At 48.9% G+C, this 16762-nt stretch overlaps 19 non-coding genes and 2 pseudogenes across 19 annotated transcripts; 7 read left to right on the top strand and 14 right to left on the bottom strand.

The window, feature by feature from the left end:
• Positions 1 to 111, top strand: LOC125571068 (annotated as a pseudogene).
• A 774-nt stretch (positions 112 to 885) lies between these two features.
• LOC125570352 lies at positions 886 to 1051 on the bottom strand. The gene has a single exon (XR_007312679.1). It is a non-coding gene; the product is annotated as a U1 spliceosomal RNA (small nuclear RNA).
• Positions 1052 to 1244: 193 nt separating this feature from the next.
• Positions 1245 to 1437, bottom strand: LOC125570690. Its single transcript, XR_007313015.1, has one exon. It is a non-coding gene; the product is annotated as a U2 spliceosomal RNA (small nuclear RNA).
• A 257-nt stretch (positions 1438 to 1694) lies between these two features.
• Positions 1695 to 1813, top strand: LOC125570945. Its single transcript, XR_007313255.1, has one exon. It is a non-coding gene; the product is annotated as a 5S ribosomal RNA (ribosomal RNA).
• A 774-nt stretch (positions 1814 to 2587) lies between these two features.
• LOC125570351 lies at positions 2588 to 2753 on the bottom strand. Its single transcript, XR_007312678.1, has one exon. It is a non-coding gene; the product is annotated as a U1 spliceosomal RNA (small nuclear RNA).
• Positions 2754 to 2946: 193 nt separating this feature from the next.
• On the bottom strand, positions 2947 to 3139 carry LOC125570689. Its single transcript, XR_007313014.1, has one exon. It is a non-coding gene; the product is annotated as a U2 spliceosomal RNA (small nuclear RNA).
• Positions 3140 to 3396: 257 nt separating this feature from the next.
• Positions 3397 to 3515, top strand: LOC125570944. The gene has a single exon (XR_007313254.1). It is a non-coding gene; the product is annotated as a 5S ribosomal RNA (ribosomal RNA).
• Positions 3516 to 4289: 774 nt separating this feature from the next.
• Positions 4290 to 4455, bottom strand: LOC125570349. The gene has a single exon (XR_007312676.1). It is a non-coding gene; the product is annotated as a U1 spliceosomal RNA (small nuclear RNA).
• Positions 4456 to 4648: 193 nt separating this feature from the next.
• On the bottom strand, positions 4649 to 4841 carry LOC125570688. The gene has a single exon (XR_007313013.1). It is a non-coding gene; the product is annotated as a U2 spliceosomal RNA (small nuclear RNA).
• A 257-nt stretch (positions 4842 to 5098) lies between these two features.
• On the top strand, positions 5099 to 5217 carry LOC125570943. Its single transcript, XR_007313253.1, has one exon. It is a non-coding gene; the product is annotated as a 5S ribosomal RNA (ribosomal RNA).
• A 774-nt stretch (positions 5218 to 5991) lies between these two features.
• LOC125570348 lies at positions 5992 to 6157 on the bottom strand. The gene has a single exon (XR_007312675.1). It is a non-coding gene; the product is annotated as a U1 spliceosomal RNA (small nuclear RNA).
• A 193-nt stretch (positions 6158 to 6350) lies between these two features.
• On the bottom strand, positions 6351 to 6543 carry LOC125570687. The gene has a single exon (XR_007313012.1). It is a non-coding gene; the product is annotated as a U2 spliceosomal RNA (small nuclear RNA).
• A 257-nt stretch (positions 6544 to 6800) lies between these two features.
• LOC125570941 lies at positions 6801 to 6919 on the top strand. Its single transcript, XR_007313251.1, has one exon. It is a non-coding gene; the product is annotated as a 5S ribosomal RNA (ribosomal RNA).
• Positions 6920 to 7693: 774 nt separating this feature from the next.
• LOC125570347 lies at positions 7694 to 7859 on the bottom strand. The gene has a single exon (XR_007312674.1). It is a non-coding gene; the product is annotated as a U1 spliceosomal RNA (small nuclear RNA).
• Positions 7860 to 8052: 193 nt separating this feature from the next.
• On the bottom strand, positions 8053 to 8245 carry LOC125570686. Its single transcript, XR_007313011.1, has one exon. It is a non-coding gene; the product is annotated as a U2 spliceosomal RNA (small nuclear RNA).
• Positions 8246 to 8502: 257 nt separating this feature from the next.
• LOC125570940 lies at positions 8503 to 8621 on the top strand. Its single transcript, XR_007313250.1, has one exon. It is a non-coding gene; the product is annotated as a 5S ribosomal RNA (ribosomal RNA).
• A 774-nt stretch (positions 8622 to 9395) lies between these two features.
• On the bottom strand, positions 9396 to 9561 carry LOC125570346. The gene has a single exon (XR_007312673.1). It is a non-coding gene; the product is annotated as a U1 spliceosomal RNA (small nuclear RNA).
• A 193-nt stretch (positions 9562 to 9754) lies between these two features.
• On the bottom strand, positions 9755 to 9945 carry LOC125570798. The gene has a single exon (XR_007313114.1). It is a non-coding gene; the product is annotated as a U2 spliceosomal RNA (small nuclear RNA).
• Positions 9946 to 15313: 5368 nt separating this feature from the next.
• LOC116606220 lies at positions 15314 to 15508 on the bottom strand. The gene has a single exon (XR_004291860.1). It is a non-coding gene; the product is annotated as a U2 spliceosomal RNA (small nuclear RNA).
• Positions 15509 to 15765: 257 nt separating this feature from the next.
• LOC116612463 lies at positions 15766 to 15884 on the top strand. Its single transcript, XR_007313249.1, has one exon. It is a non-coding gene; the product is annotated as a 5S ribosomal RNA (ribosomal RNA).
• Positions 15885 to 16659: 775 nt separating this feature from the next.
• LOC125570471 lies at positions 16660 to 16762 on the bottom strand (annotated as a pseudogene).

Genomic DNA, 16762 nt, shown 5'->3' with positions numbered 1-16762 from the left:
CCATACCATCGAGAAAACACCGGTTCTCGTCCGATCACCGAAGTTAAGCTCGATTGGGCGCGGTTAGTACTTGGATGGGTGACCGCCTGGGAATACCGCGTGCTGTAGGCATTTCTTTTTCATTTTTTTTCTAAACTATAAAGAAAAAGTTAGTGCAGGTTGGTCATTGTCTAAGCTAAAGAAATCCCTCAGTTGTATGCGTTCTCAACTCGATCTATAGACAATTCAGGCATACTCAGCGACCGTATTGTAATCAAAATCGCGGTCGTAAACGTTCGCAAACGTTCAGCAGATTCAAGTAGAGTCATAATATTACAAGCGATCAGATCAGTGGATTGTGAAAGCCTGTAAGAGCGTTAGTACTCGCATAGGAAATGTCTCTCAATGCAGTAAAATACTATGAGAGAAAGTGCGCAGTATTATCGCATTGGTCGCGCGTTTACACCGCGAGTGAACACGAACATTACTCAGCTAGCATCTCATACAAGCTGAGATGCCATTCATAGCGTAAACCTTGTCCAAATGAATGCTTTTCGAGATCATGTTTTCACTCACTATAATAAAGCGCGAAGGTTGCAAAGCAGCGCGCGTATTCCACTGTTCTATTTTAGTGACGAAACAGTCGCACTGAACTTTCATCGCCGGTTAGCAACAACTGATCAAAACACAGCTCACCTTCGCTCGTTTCATCGCAAAAACACCGCTAGAATGCAGACCAAACACGACTAAAGCCTCTGCCCACCATGACGGTAATGTGAGAGCAAGTTGTTCGCTATTAGAAGTTAGAAATTTTACAATAGTTGACTGATTACAAGCGGTGTGAAGTCCGTGCTTCACGAGTCGCTCGTTGTGATTGTGTTGTGATTACACTTGATTCGTATTGTTCGGGGACTAGCGCGAACGCAGGTCCCCACTACCAGAAATTATACGCTCGAGTTACCCACATTTGGGGTAATCGCAGGGGTCAACCCAATCGAAGTGCAATGAGAGGGCCTCACCCTGAGAGGACCGCCTTGGTGATCACGGTAAACCTCCCGCGTCAGGTAAGTATGAGTTTATTTGGCGTCCCTGTACACCGACTGTCCCCGGCTGATTTCATCCTCCATGTGGGAACGGTGCATCGCGGTGATTATGACCCGTCGTCTTAATGACGATCCTGTCTCTTATTGATCTCTCCCGCTATAGCTCGCATGAACAGCACGTAAATGATGCTCGAGGTGTTGCTTGAATGTGTCTTCCCGAAAGGGAAGGGGGCCGTACTCGGAGGTAGTGCAATACCGAGACAACCCGTGGCTGGGACGCAGCAAGCCGCTTATTCCACAGCCAGTTTCCAAAAATCAGTTTAATATATGAGCTACTCAATGAGCAGCGTATCAGATATTAAGCTGATAAGAACAGATACTACACTTGATCTTAGCCAAAAGGCCGAGAAGCGATGCAGAATCTGGCTCGGACTACAGGGAGCGTTTATCATTCTAGGCCTCCGCCATGTGGGTGACGGACTCGGTTTTAGGCCCTTCTGCCTCCTAAGATCACATGTGATGATCAGTCATGAACGTAGTGCTATCACGTACGAGCAGTATTCGCTTGATACAGCGTCTTTGCGAGTGCAATGAGACATTTTTACCGCGCTAGTGCGTGCGTACGTTCTCACCGCACCGCTATAAAAGTCTAAAATATCACCGAGATCTTTCGTCTACGGCCATACCATCGAGAAAACACCGGTTCTCGTCCGATCACCGAAGTTAAGCTCGATTGGGCGCGGTTAGTACTTGGATGGGTGACCGCCTGGGAATACCGCGTGCTGTAGGCATTTCTTTTTCATTTTTTTTCTAAACTATAAAGAAAAAGTTAGTGCAGGTTGGTCATTGTCTAAGCTAAAGAAATCCCTCAGTTGTATGCGTTCTCAACTCGATCTATAGACAATTCAGGCATACTCAGCGACCGTATTGTAATCAAAATCGCGGTCGTAAACGTTCGCAAACGTTCAGCAGATTCAAGTAGAGTCATAATATTACAAGCGATCAGATCAGTGGATTGTGAAAGCCTGTAAGAGCGTTAGTACTCGCATAGGAAATGTCTCTCAATGCAGTAAAATACTATGAGAGAAAGTGCGCAGTATTATCGCATTGGTCGCGCGTTTACACCGCGAGTGAACACGAACATTACTCAGCTAGCATCTCATACAAGCTGAGATGCCATTCATAGCGTAAACCTTGTCCAAATAAATGCTTTTCGAGATCATGTTTTCACTCACTATAATAAAGCGCGAAGGTTGCAAAGCAGCGCGCGTATTCCACTGTTCTATTTTAGTGACGAAACAGTCGCACTGAACTTTCATCGCCGGTTAGCAACAACTGATCAAAACACAGCTCACCTTCGCTCGTTTCATCGCAAAAACACCGCTAGAATGCAGACCAAACACGACTAAAGCCTCTGCCCACCATGACGGTAATGTGAGAGCAAGTTGTTCGCTATTAGAAGTTAGAAATTTTACAATAGTTGACTGATTACAAGCGGTGTGAAGTCCGTGCTTCACGAGTCGCTCGTTGTGATTGTGTTGTGATTACACTTGATTCGTATTGTTCGGGGACTAGCGCGAACGCAGGTCCCCACTACCAGAAATTATACGCTCGAGTTACCCACATTTGGGGTAATCGCAGGGGTCAACCCAATCGAAGTGCAATGAGAGGGCCTCACCCTGAGAGGACCGCCTTGGTGATCACGGTAAACCTCCCGCGTCAGGTAAGTATGAGTTTATTTGGCGTCCCTGTACACCGACTGTCCCCGGCTGATTTCATCCTCCATGTGGGAACGGTGCATCGCGGTGATTATGACCCGTCGTCTTAATGACGATCCTGTCTCTTATTGATCTCTCCCGCTATAGCTCGCATGAACAGCACGTAAATGATGCTCGAGGTGTTGCTTGAATGTGTCTTCCCGAAAGGGAAGGGGGCCGTACTCGGAGGTAGTGCAATACCGAGACAACCCGTGGCTGGGACGCAGCAAGCCGCTTATTCCACAGCCAGTTTCCAAAAATCAGTTTAATATATGAGCTACTCAATGAGCAGCGTATCAGATATTAAGCTGATAAGAACAGATACTACACTTGATCTTAGCCAAAAGGCCGAGAAGCGATGCAGAATCTGGCTCGGACTACAGGGAGCGTTTATCATTCTAGGCCTCCGCCATGTGGGTGACGGACTCGGTTTTAGGCCCTTCTGCCTCCTAAGATCACATGTGATGATCAGTCATGAACGTAGTGCTATCACGTACGAGCAGTATTCGCTTGATACAGCGTCTTTGCGAGTGCAATGAGACATTTTTACCGCGCTAGTGCGTGCGTACGTTCTCACCGCACCGCTATAAAAGTCTAAAATATCACCGAGATCTTTCGTCTACGGCCATACCATCGAGAAAACACCGGTTCTCGTCCGATCACCGAAGTTAAGCTCGATTGGGCGCGGTTAGTACTTGGATGGGTGACCGCCTGGGAATACCGCGTGCTGTAGGCATTTCTTTTTCATTTTTTTTCTAAACTATAAAGAAAAAGTTAGTGCAGGTTGGTCATTGTCTAAGCTAAAGAAATCCCTCAGTTGTATGCGTTCTCAACTCGATCTATAGACAATTCAGGCATACTCAGCGACCGTATTGTAATCAAAATCGCGGTCGTAAACGTTCGCAAACGTTCAGCAGATTCAAGTAGAGTCATAATATTACAAGCGATCAGATCAGTGGATTGTGAAAGCCTGTAAGAGCGTTAGTACTCGCATAGGAAATGTCTCTCAATGCAGTAAAATACTATGAGAGAAAGTGCGCAGTATTATCGCATTGGTCGCGCGTTTACACCGCGAGTGAACACGAACATTACTCAGCTAGCATCTCATACAAGCTGAGATGCCATTCATAGCGTAAACCTTGTCCAAATAAATGCTTTTCGAGATCATGTTTTCACTCACTATAATAAAGCGCGAAGGTTGCAAAGCAGCGCGCGTATTCCACTGTTCTATTTTAGTGACGAAACAGTCGCACTGAACTTTCATCGCCGGTTAGCAACAACTGATCAAAACACAGCTCACCTTCGCTCGTTTCATCGCAAAAACACCGCTAGAATGCAGACCAAACACGACTAAAGCCTCTGCCCACCATGACGGTAATGTGAGAGCAAGTTGTTCGCTATTAGAAGTTAGAAATTTTACAATAGTTGACTGATTACAAGCGGTGTGAAGTCCGTGCTTCACGAGTCGCTCGTTGTGATTGTGTTGTGATTACACTTGATTCGTATTGTTCGGGGACTAGCGCGAACGCAGGTCCCCACTACCAGAAATTATACGCTCGAGTTACCCACATTTGGGGTAATCGCAGGGGTCAACCCAATCGAAGTGCAATGAGAGGGCCTCACCCTGAGAGGACCGCCTTGGTGATCACGGTAAACCTCCCGCGTCAGGTAAGTATGAGTTTATTTGGCGTCCCTGTACACCGACTGTCCCCGGCTGATTTCATCCTCCATGTGGGAACGGTGCATCGCGGTGATTATGACCCGTCGTCTTAATGACGATCCTGTCTCTTATTGATCTCTCCCGCTATAGCTCGCATGAACAGCACGTAAATGATGCTCGAGGTGTTGCTTGAATGTGTCTTCCCGAAAGGGAAGGGGGCCGTACTCGGAGGTAGTGCAATACCGAGACAACCCGTGGCTGGGACGCAGCAAGCCGCTTATTCCACAGCCAGTTTCCAAAAATCAGTTTAATATATGAGCTACTCAATGAGCAGCGTATCAGATATTAAGCTGATAAGAACAGATACTACACTTGATCTTAGCCAAAAGGCCGAGAAGCGATGCAGAATCTGGCTCGGACTACAGGGAGCGTTTATCATTCTAGGCCTCCGCCATGTGGGTGACGGACTCGGTTTTAGGCCCTTCTGCCTCCTAAGATCACATGTGATGATCAGTCATGAACGTAGTGCTATCACGTACGAGCAGTATTCGCTTGATACAGCGTCTTTGCGAGTGCAATGAGACATTTTTACCGCGCTAGTGCGTGCGTACGTTCTCACCGCACCGCTATAAAAGTCTAAAATATCACCGAGATCTTTCGTCTACGGCCATACCATCGAGAAAACACCGGTTCTCGTCCGATCACCGAAGTTAAGCTCGATTGGGCGCGGTTAGTACTTGGATGGGTGACCGCCTGGGAATACCGCGTGCTGTAGGCATTTCTTTTTCATTTTTTTTCTAAACTATAAAGAAAAAGTTAGTGCAGGTTGGTCATTGTCTAAGCTAAAGAAATCCCTCAGTTGTATGCGTTCTCAACTCGATCTATAGACAATTCAGGCATACTCAGCGACCGTATTGTAATCAAAATCGCGGTCGTAAACGTTCGCAAACGTTCAGCAGATTCAAGTAGAGTCATAATATTACAAGCGATCAGATCAGTGGATTGTGAAAGCCTGTAAGAGCGTTAGTACTCGCATAGGAAATGTCTCTCAATGCAGTAAAATACTATGAGAGAAAGTGCGCAGTATTATCGCATTGGTCGCGCGTTTACACCGCGAGTGAACACGAACATTACTCAGCTAGCATCTCATACAAGCTGAGATGCCATTCATAGCGTAAACCTTGTCCAAATAAATGCTTTTCGAGATCATGTTTTCACTCACTATAATAAAGCGCGAAGGTTGCAAAGCAGCGCGCGTATTCCACTGTTCTATTTTAGTGACGAAACAGTCGCACTGAACTTTCATCGCCGGTTAGCAACAACTGATCAAAACACAGCTCACCTTCGCTCGTTTCATCGCAAAAACACCGCTAGAATGCAGACCAAACACGACTAAAGCCTCTGCCCACCATGACGGTAATGTGAGAGCAAGTTGTTCGCTATTAGAAGTTAGAAATTTTACAATAGTTGACTGATTACAAGCGGTGTGAAGTCCGTGCTTCACGAGTCGCTCGTTGTGATTGTGTTGTGATTACACTTGATTCGTATTGTTCGGGGACTAGCGCGAACGCAGGTCCCCACTACCAGAAATTATACGCTCGAGTTACCCACATTTGGGGTAATCGCAGGGGTCAACCCAATCGAAGTGCAATGAGAGGGCCTCACCCTGAGAGGACCGCCTTGGTGATCACGGTAAACCTCCCGCGTCAGGTAAGTATGAGTTTATTTGGCGTCCCTGTACACCGACTGTCCCCGGCTGATTTCATCCTCCATGTGGGAACGGTGCATCGCGGTGATTATGACCCGTCGTCTTAATGACGATCCTGTCTCTTATTGATCTCTCCCGCTATAGCTCGCATGAACAGCACGTAAATGATGCTCGAGGTGTTGCTTGAATGTGTCTTCCCGAAAGGGAAGGGGGCCGTACTCGGAGGTAGTGCAATACCGAGACAACCCGTGGCTGGGACGCAGCAAGCCGCTTATTCCACAGCCAGTTTCCAAAAATCAGTTTAATATATGAGCTACTCAATGAGCAGCGTATCAGATATTAAGCTGATAAGAACAGATACTACACTTGATCTTAGCCAAAAGGCCGAGAAGCGATGCAGAATCTGGCTCGGACTACAGGGAGCGTTTATCATTCTAGGCCTCCGCCATGTGGGTGACGGACTCGGTTTTAGGCCCTTCTGCCTCCTAAGATCACATGTGATGATCAGTCATGAACGTAGTGCTATCACGTACGAGCAGTATTCGCTTGATACAGCGTCTTTGCGAGTGCAATGAGACATTTTTACCGCGCTAGTGCGTGCGTACGTTCTCACCGCACCGCTATAAAAGTCTAAAATATCACCGAGATCTTTCGTCTACGGCCATACCATCGAGAAAACACCGGTTCTCGTCCGATCACCGAAGTTAAGCTCGATTGGGCGCGGTTAGTACTTGGATGGGTGACCGCCTGGGAATACCGCGTGCTGTAGGCATTTCTTTTTCATTTTTTTTCTAAACTATAAAGAAAAAGTTAGTGCAGGTTGGTCATTGTCTAAGCTAAAGAAATCCCTCAGTTGTATGCGTTCTCAACTCGATCTATAGACAATTCAGGCATACTCAGCGACCGTATTGTAATCAAAATCGCGGTCGTAAACGTTCGCAAACGTTCAGCAGATTCAAGTAGAGTCATAATATTACAAGCGATCAGATCAGTGGATTGTGAAAGCCTGTAAGAGCGTTAGTACTCGCATAGGAAATGTCTCTCAATGCAGTAAAATACTATGAGAGAAAGTGCGCAGTATTATCGCATTGGTCGCGCGTTTACACCGCGAGTGAACACGAACATTACTCAGCTAGCATCTCATACAAGCTGAGATGCCATTCATAGCGTAAACCTTGTCCAAATAAATGCTTTTCGAGATCATGTTTTCACTCACTATAATAAAGCGCGAAGGTTGCAAAGCAGCGCGCGTATTCCACTGTTCTATTTTAGTGACGAAACAGTCGCACTGAACTTTCATCGCCGGTTAGCAACAACTGATCAAAACACAGCTCACCTTCGCTCGTTTCATCGCAAAAACACCGCTAGAATGCAGACCAAACACGACTAAAGCCTCTGCCCACCATGACGGTAATGTGAGAGCAAGTTGTTCGCTATTAGAAGTTAGAAATTTTACAATAGTTGACTGATTACAAGCGGTGTGAAGTCCGTGCTTCACGAGTCGCTCGTTGTGATTGTGTTGTGATTACACTTGATTCGTATTGTTCGGGGACTAGCGCGAACGCAGGTCCCCACTACCAGAAATTATACGCTCGAGTTACCCACATTTGGGGTAATCGCAGGGGTCAACCCAATCGAAGTGCAATGAGAGGGCCTCACCCTGAGAGGACCGCCTTGGTGATCACGGTAAACCTCCCGCGTCAGGTAAGTATGAGTTTATTTGGCGTCCCTGTACACCGACTGTCCCCGGCTGATTTCATCCTCCATGTGGGAACGGTGCATCGCGGTGATTATGACCCGTCGTCTTAATGACGATCCTGTCTCTTATTGATCTCTCCCGCTATAGCTCGCATGAACAGCACGTAAATGATGCTCGAGGTGTTGCTTGAATGTGTCTTCCCGAAAGGGAAGGGGGCCGTACTCGGAGGTAGTGCAATACCGAGACAACCCGTGGCTGGGACGCAGCAAGCCGCTTATTCCACAGCCAGTTTCCAAAAATCAGTTTAATATATGAGCTACTCAATGAGCAGCGTATCAGATATTAAGCTGATAAGAACAGATACTACACTTGATCTTAGCCAAAAGGCCGAGAAGCGATGCAGAATCTGGCTCGGACTACAGGGAGCGTTTATCATTCTAGGCCTCCGCCATGTGGGTGACGGACTCGGTTTTAGGCCCTTCTGCCTCCTAAGATCACATGTGATGATCAGTCATGAACGTAGTGCTATCACGTACGAGCAGTATTCGCTTGATACAGCGTCTTTGCGAGTGCAATGAGACATTTTTACCGCGCTAGTGCGTGCGTACGTTCTCACCGCACCGCTATAAAAGTCTAAAATATCACCGAGATCTTTCGTCTACGGCCATACCATCGAGAAAACACCGGTTCTCGTCCGATCACCGAAGTTAAGCTCGATTGGGCGCGGTTAGTACTTGGATGGGTGACCGCCTGGGAATACCGCGTGCTGTAGGCATTTCTTTTTCATTTTTTTTCTAAACTATAAAGAAAAAGTTAGTGCAGGTTGGTCATTGTCTAAGCTAAAGAAATCCCTCAGTTGTATGCGTTCTCAACTCGATCTATAGACAATTCAGGCATACTCAGCGACCGTATTGTAATCAAAATCGCGGTCGTAAACGTTCGCAAACGTTCAGCAGATTCAAGTAGAGTCATAATATTACAAGCGATCAGATCAGTGGATTGTGAAAGCCTGTAAGAGCGTTAGTACTCGCATAGGAAATGTCTCTCAATGCAGTAAAATACTATGAGAGAAAGTGCGCAGTATTATCGCATTGGTCGCGCGTTTACACCGCGAGTGAACACGAACATTACTCAGCTAGCATCTCATACAAGCTGAGATGCCATTCATAGCGTAAACCTTGTCCAAATAAATGCTTTTCGAGATCATGTTTTCACTCACTATAATAAAGCGCGAAGGTTGCAAAGCAGCGCGCGTATTCCACTGTTCTATTTTAGTGACGAAACAGTCGCACTGAACTTTCATCGCCGGTTAGCAACAACTGATCAAAACACAGCTCACCTTCGCTCGTTTCATCGCAAAAACACCGCTAGAATGCAGACCAAACACGACTAAAGCCTCTGCCCACCATGACGGTAATGTGAGAGCAAGTTGTTCGCTATTAGAAGTTAGAAATTTTACAATAGTTGACTGATTACAAGCGGTGTGAAGTCCGTGCTTCACGAGTCGCTCGTTGTGATTGTGTTGTGATTACACTTGATTCGTATTGTTCGGGGACTAGCGCGAACGCAGGTCCCCACTACCAGAAATTATACGCTCGAGTTACCCACATTTGGGGTAATCGCAGGGGTCAACCCAATCGAAGTGCAATGAGAGGGCCTCACCCTGAGAGGACCGCCTTGGTGATCACGGTAAACCTCCCGCGTCAGGTAAGTATGAGTTTATTTGGCGTCCCTGTACACCGACTGTCCCCGGCTGATTTCATCCTCCATGTGGGAACGGTGCATCGCGGTGATTATGACCCGTCGTCTTAATGACGATCCTGTCTCTTATTGATCTCTCCCGCTATAGCTCGCATGAACAGCACGTAAATGATGCTCGAGGTGTTGCTTGAATGTGTCTTCCCGAAAGGGAAGGGGGCCGTACTCGGAGGTAGTGCAATACCGAGACAACCCGTGGCTGGGACGCAGCAAGCCGCTTATTCCACAGCCAGTTTCCAAAAATCAGTTTAATATATGAGCTACTCAATGAGCAGCGTATCAGATATTAAGCTGATAAGAACAGATACTTTTTGTATTTGAATAGTTTATTTACAATAAATCAAATCTATTATACAATCTTTAAATCCAGTTGAGGACTATATCTAATCTTGATTACAATGGTTGTTTTGACAATATCGATAATGTGTAGTTTTAGAGAAGAGAGGGATCCCGGGAGAAATCCGCCTCTCCGGCTCTTGCACGACAGAGGCGTTAATCCCCCCGGAAGCCTCGCTCCTCCCATTGTTCACGCGGTTTATTTCACCGCTTATGGCATTATATATTTGGAGTTGTACATTGGATACATGTTGGCCTCCTCGCTGTTTCCACAGGTGGGAGGACAGTGAGGGGCGGAGGGGGTATTGATGTTTCTCCAGCCACCGTGCTTACAATTAAGTGGACAGTGGTGGAAAAGAGGGGGGTAGCCAGATCGCCATGCGCACAATTAAGTGGACAGCGATAGGCAAGGGAAGGAGAAGTAATGCGATGGGGCCCGGGGCGAGTTGCCCTGGGTTGCCCGGTTTTATTGTGTGCTATACGAGGACAGAGAGGGCCTCGCCCCGCCAGCAGCAGAGGACATCATTGATGCCCCAGCGGCTATACGCGGCAAGAGGTCCGAGGACGGCCGCGTCCCTCTCTATCCTCTCTCTGATCTTATATTTAGCTACACTGACTATTTCTGCTTGTCTCTTCTCGAATAGAGAAGTGTTCCTTGCAGTCCACAGACACCATAGTATGAGTTTAAAGATGTACACCACTAAGTTAGTTTTGCTCTTGTCACCCTTAGCTGTGGATAGTCCAAGAGTAAGGATGACAGTGTTAACATTACGGGTTAGGGGAGTAGCGTTAATCCGCTCAGCTATAGGAAATGCCCAGTCCCAAACCCGCGTCGCAAAGTCGCAAGATAAAAACACGTGCTTTAATGTCTCGGTCCTGCCACAGCGGTGGCATTTCGGCGAAAACGTGCAGTGCATGTGGCTGGTGAGGAAACTCGCTGTGCGAACCACGCGGTGGCGGATCTTCCACAGCAGGTCGCTCTCCCAATTCGTGCTCAGCCCGCCGTATGTGTTCCGCCAGACTGAGAACCAGGGAATCCCTGGCAGTCGCAGTCTGTCTTCCCACGTCTGTTGAGCTTTGCTTGGATTAGGGAGGAGTGCTACAAACTCCGAGTAGATGTTTTTAACCTTCAGCGCTCGGAGGGGAGCGGAAGCTAGCCAAGGCTTGATCTCCGCCATGGCCTGGAGGAGATCGTCATAGACCCTGGGTCGTTTTCCAGGCGCCGCGACCGGGGCGGAATTGCCTTTCAGCCAATTCCACTCCTTACGGATACCGAGCTTGCGGCTAGTCCAATAGCGCGCTAGGTTTGCCCATGGAGCGTTATTGTCAGGGTTAGCCACTTGTGCAATCCATTTCAGCTGCAGGGATTTCACCTTTGACTGAATGTGGATGGCCGCCAGGCCTCCCTTTTCTCGCGGTTGCACGCACTTTTCTCTGCTAACCTGGGGGGTCTTACCAGACCAGACAAAATCCCAGACAAGTTTGTTCACCTTTGTGGCTACAGGAGGGGGCATTCTTAGCACACTGGCTGTGTACCAGAGTTTGCTCATCCCGAGTACATTGGTTATTAGAACTTTGCCCTTCAGGGATAGAGTCCGGCTGCGCCACAAGGTGAGGGTTTTTTCGAGTTTTTCTACGCGAGGTGCCCAGTTAAACTCGGTCAGGTCTCCAAACCCGTGCCAGATTCCAAGGATATGGAGCTTGTCTCTCTGCCACTTAATATCCACCGGAGTCTGGTCAGATCCTCGAGAGGAACCGATCCAGAGACCTTCGGATTTCGTGGCATTGAGCTTTGCTCCGGAAGCGCGTTCGTATGTACCAATTAGCGCGAAAGCCCTGCGTATAGAGTAAGAGTCTCGCAGCAGGAGGGTCGTGTCGTCGGCGTACTGAGTTGTTTTAACCGTCGCTTTTGACTGGGGAAGATGAAGACCAGTGACCTGAGGGTCTTTCCTGATCGCGTTCCCCAGAACCTCTGCACAAAGGCAGTAGAGCATGGGGCTAAGGGGGCAACCTTGGCGGACGCCGCGCTGTAGGGGGAAGAAGCTCGTGAGCCAGCCGTTATTACATACCGAGGCTTTACTGCCGTTGTACAGAGTCTTAATCCAGCGCCTAAAAACAGGCCCGAAATTCATTTTCTCGAGAACGCGATCGAGAAAATATCTGTCCACTCTATCAAAAGCTTTTTCCTGATCAAGTGCAATGAGGGCACCGGGAAGTCGTTTAGTTTCGGCATAGTCGAGAATATCCCTGATTAGGAAGTTGTTCTCGAAGATGCTTCGTCCCGGCACCCCGCATGTCTGATCAGGAGAAAGAACTGACGCGAGTACGGGTTTCAGCCTGTTTGCCAGTGCTTTTGCGCCAATCTTGTAATCTACGTTAAGTAGTGAGATTGGGCGCCAGTTCTTGAGGAGAAGCCTATCTCCCTTTTTAAAGAGCAACGAGAGTATGCTCCGCGTCTGGGATTCAGAGAGGTGGGTATGATCGTATCCACTATTTAAAGTATCCACCAGATCACACCCTACTAAATCCCAGAAGCGGAGATAGAACTCGGCTGGGAGACCGTCGTCTCCGGGGGTCTTGTTCCTCTTCATCTGGGTGAGGGCCTCACGGCAATCAGCCTCAGATAAAGGGGATTCAAGTGAAGACCTCTCCTCCTCGGAAAGGCGAGCGTCCAGCCTAGAGAGCAAGGAATCCTGAGCCTCAGGGTCTGTTGTTTCAGCGGTGTAAAGCGTGGTGTAAAACTCGCGCACCGCAGCCAAGATGTCTGAGGTGTTTGAGGCTGTACGGCCGCTGGAGGTGTGAAGCTCGGTGATGCTGTGTTTGGTGCGATTGTTGCTCTCTAGGCCGAAGAAATACCGGGTGGGTTTTTCCCCTTCCTCAAGCCATTGTGCTCTAGAGCGGACTTTAACCCCTTCTAGCACGCGGGTCTGTGCGTCTTCTAGCTCCTGCTTTATAGCACGGAGGCGAGAGACGTCAGCACCGCGCGTGTTTAGGCGTTGGTATTCCCTCTCTAGGGCGGCAATGTGGTGTCGCTTTTCTTTGGAAAGACGCACCGACGCGGCTATCGCAAGACGCTTTAGGTGAAATTTTCCCAAATCCCACCAGACCCGGCGGTCTGGGAACTGGGGTCGTTTCTGCTGCCACGAGGGCCAGAAGGCGCGAACGCTTTTGCGAAAGTCCTCGTTCTGCAGGACCGAGACATTAAATTTCCATACACCTCGCCCTGCTGGCTCGATGTCGGGGATTGTGAGGCGCGCATGTACGGCTGCGTGGTCTGAGAAAGGGAATGGCCTGACGGTACAAGACCCCCCCTGCATGAAAGGTTCCGGGGCGTAGATACGATCGATCCGTGTTCCTACCCTGCGATCAGGCGTGATGTAAGTTACTGCCGTACCCGATGGTGAGTACGATCGATAGAGGTCTAAGACCCGGAACCGTTCAAGGAAGGTATGTAAAGCAGGGTATCCTAATGTACCGCTAAGCGCGCTACCCCCCCATTTATCTAGGGCTAAGTTACTTACACAATTAAAATCGCCTCCGATGATGGCGGGTACCCCCGGGTGAGAGAGCCGCCAAAGATTTCCGTAAAAGGCGACTCTCTCTGCCGGGAGATTCGGAGCATAAAGGTTGTTCAAAGAGAAGTGAGTTTTGTTAACCTCAATGAGGACGCTGAGGAACCTGCCCTCAGTATCCCGTTTGAGGCTCACAAACTTGAAATTAAAGGACGGCTTAAACAGCACTCCGACGCCACGCGCGTGAGGAGACCCACAGCTCCAATAAGCCGGTCCCCCCCACTCCTTTTCCCAATGCTGCTCTTCCGTGGCAGTTGAAATGTGGGTCTCCTGCACGAACGCAACATCGCAGTTCATGCTGCGAAGCGCACTAAAAACTTTTTCACGTTTAGGCGCCTCGTGGATGCCATTGACGTTAATCGTGCAAACCGAGAACGCCATTGTGAAACAAATATAGGTTAACATAACCATGAGGTTAAGATTAATGATGCACATCTTTACCCTCGTAGAGGTATTGGAAATGTTGGCGGTAGAGCTTGTCAAACAGCTGTTTAGCACGCTGCTCCCCCTTCATGTTCTCCCATCGGGTGCGGAGTTCGCTCTGTGCTGCGTGTCCAGCGAGTCGCAGCTTTTGGTGCGTGTAATCACCGTGCTTGTGCTGGAGAAAGAGGGCGAGTGCGTCCAGTCGGGAGCTTGAGTCCACTCCAGCGATTCTGCGGGCGTCTGATTTGAGATCTTTAACGAAAGCCCGCTCGTTTTCAGCTCGACTTCCAGCTCGACTTTCCTTTCGCGGGGGAGAGTCCGTTAAGTGAAGACCGGGTGGTCTTTTCTCTCCGGTCTTCGGGGAGGGTTCCTCGGTGCCGGTCTTTGGGGAGGACTCTGTTGGTATAAGGGAATCCGCGGAGATTGTGTGCTCTTGCGCTGTTGCGGGGGCAGCTGCCTCGTCCTGGTCCTTTTCGCGGTCAGAGGCCGTCTCTGTCGGTAGCGGCAGATCCGGCGATAGTGGTGGGAGTGTCTCCTCCTCCTGCGCGCACTGCATGCGCTCCTGTTCGGTGGTGAGTTCTTCTCGACGACGGCGATGAGGGCGTCGGCGCGGTTTGGTGCATTCTTTCACACCGTGGCCTATCTCTGAGCATCTTAGGCAACTCTGAGGTTGCCCAGTATATTTGAAGCTCAGAGAGGCTCCGTTTGTTGTTAGGCGGGCTGGCAGGTCACGGAGTAACTTGTCGTACAGGACAAGGCGGCATCCATTTTCGAAAGCAGCCAGGTCGGGCTCTTTGTGATGAAGCCGCGAAATAGAGTGTAGGTCTCCGTATCTGGTCATCAAGTCGCGGAAGGTGTCATCCGGGAACTCAACAGGCACAAATACGGAGACTGCCGTTCTGCGCACGGAGACTGGGGCGAGTTGGTAGTGGCGGCCGCCGACGTCGAGGCCTCGAGAGGCAGCGAGAACAGCTGACTGCTCGGTTTTGAAGGTGACCTCTAGGCCAGAGACCACCTGGGCGGTGCCGACAATGTCGGCGGTTTCTGTCCCCAGGAAGGCGCGCAGGACCTCCGCCGCAGAGACTGGTGTGCTGTCGTATCGCAGACATACTGTCCGCAGGGCTGCGAAAGACCGAAAGACGGTTGGTTTTCGCTGTTGTAAAGCGGCCTCCCTGTAAGACATAGTCTTTCCAGTGGGCGTGGCTTTGGGCGTGTCCGTGGGCGTGTCCGTGGGCGTGTCCATGTCGTTTTCCGTTGGAGGAACCATTTTGGTGGGCGTGGTCAGGGCGTGGTCAGGACGTGTTCTAGAGGCGTTCCCAAGCTGTGGGCGCGGTCCTGCTAAGCCCTGGTGCTAGCAGGTTTCTCTAGATCAAGCGTTATACCGTGGAAATTCCCAGAGAACGAAACACGTGTTTACGTGATTACGTAATCCGGGTTTTCCCACGCCGAGGGCGCTTATACGAGAAGACCCTCGTCTATTCTTATCTAACCTTCAAACCCGAGGCTTACACTCGTCTTCGGTCGATAAGAACAGATACTACACTTGATCTTAGCCAAAAGGCCGAGAAGCGATGCAGAATCTGGCTCGGACTACAGGGAGCGTTTATCATTCTAGGCCTCCGCCATGTGGGTGACGGACTCGGTTTTAGGCCCTTCTGCCTCCTAAGATCACATGTGATGATCAGTCATGAACGTAGTGCTATCACGTACGAGCAGTATTCGCTTGATACAGCGTCTTTGCGAGTGCAATGAGACATTTTTACCGCGCTAGTGCGTGCGTACGTTCTCACCGCACCGCTATAAAAGTCTAAAATATCACCGAGATCTTTCGTCTACGGCCATACCATCGAGAAAACACCGGTTCTCGTCCGATCACCGAAGTTAAGCTCGATTGGGCGCGGTTAGTACTTGGATGGGTGACCGCCTGGGAATACCGCGTGCTGTAGGCATTTCTTTTTCATTTTTTTTTCTAAACTATAAAGAAAAAGTTAGTGCAGGTTGGTCATTGTCTAAGCTAAAGAAATCCCTCAGTTGTATGCGTTCTCAACTCGATCTATAGACAATTCAGGCATACTCAGCGACCGTATTGTAATCAAAATCGCGGTCGTAAACGTTCGCAAACGTTCAGCAGATTCAAGTAGAGTCATAATATTACAAGCGATCAGATCAGTGGATTGTGAAAGCCTGTAAGAGCGTTAGTACTCGCATAGGAAATGTCTCTCAATGCAGTAAAATACTATGAGAGAAAGTGCGCAGTATTATCGCATTGGTCGCGCGTTTACACCGCGAGTGAACACGAACATTACTCAGCTAGCATCTCATACAAGCTGAGATGCCATTCATAGCGTAAACCTTGTCCAAATAAATGCTTTTCGAGATCATGTTTTCACTCACTATAATAAAGCGCGAAGGTTGCAAAGCAGCGCGCGTATTCCACTGTTCTATTTTAGTGACGAAACAGTCGCACTGAACTTTCATCGCCGGTTAGCAACAACTGATCAAAACACAGCTCACCTTCGCTCGTTTCATCGCAAAAACACCGCTAGAATGCAGACCAAACACGACTAAAGCCTCTGCCCACCATGACGGTAATGTGAGAGCAAGTTGTTCGCTATTAGAAGTTAGAAATTTTACAATAGTTGACTGATTACAAGCGGTGTGAAGTCCGTGCTTCACGAGTCGCTCGTTGTGATTGTGTTGTGATTACACTTGATTCGTATTGTTCGGGGACTAGCGCGAACGCAGGTCCCCACTACCAGAAATTATACGCTCGAGTTACCCACATTTGGGGTAATCGCAGGGGTCAACCCAATCGAAGTGCAATGAG

Source organism: Nematostella vectensis, chromosome 8, assembly GCF_932526225.1.
Source record: "Nematostella vectensis chromosome 8, jaNemVect1.1, whole genome shotgun sequence".
Classification (NCBI taxonomy): Eukaryota; Metazoa; Cnidaria; class Anthozoa; order Actiniaria; family Edwardsiidae; genus Nematostella; species Nematostella vectensis.
The sequence above is the reverse complement of the archived record's forward strand: the minus strand, read 5'-3'. Positions and strand labels throughout refer to the sequence as shown.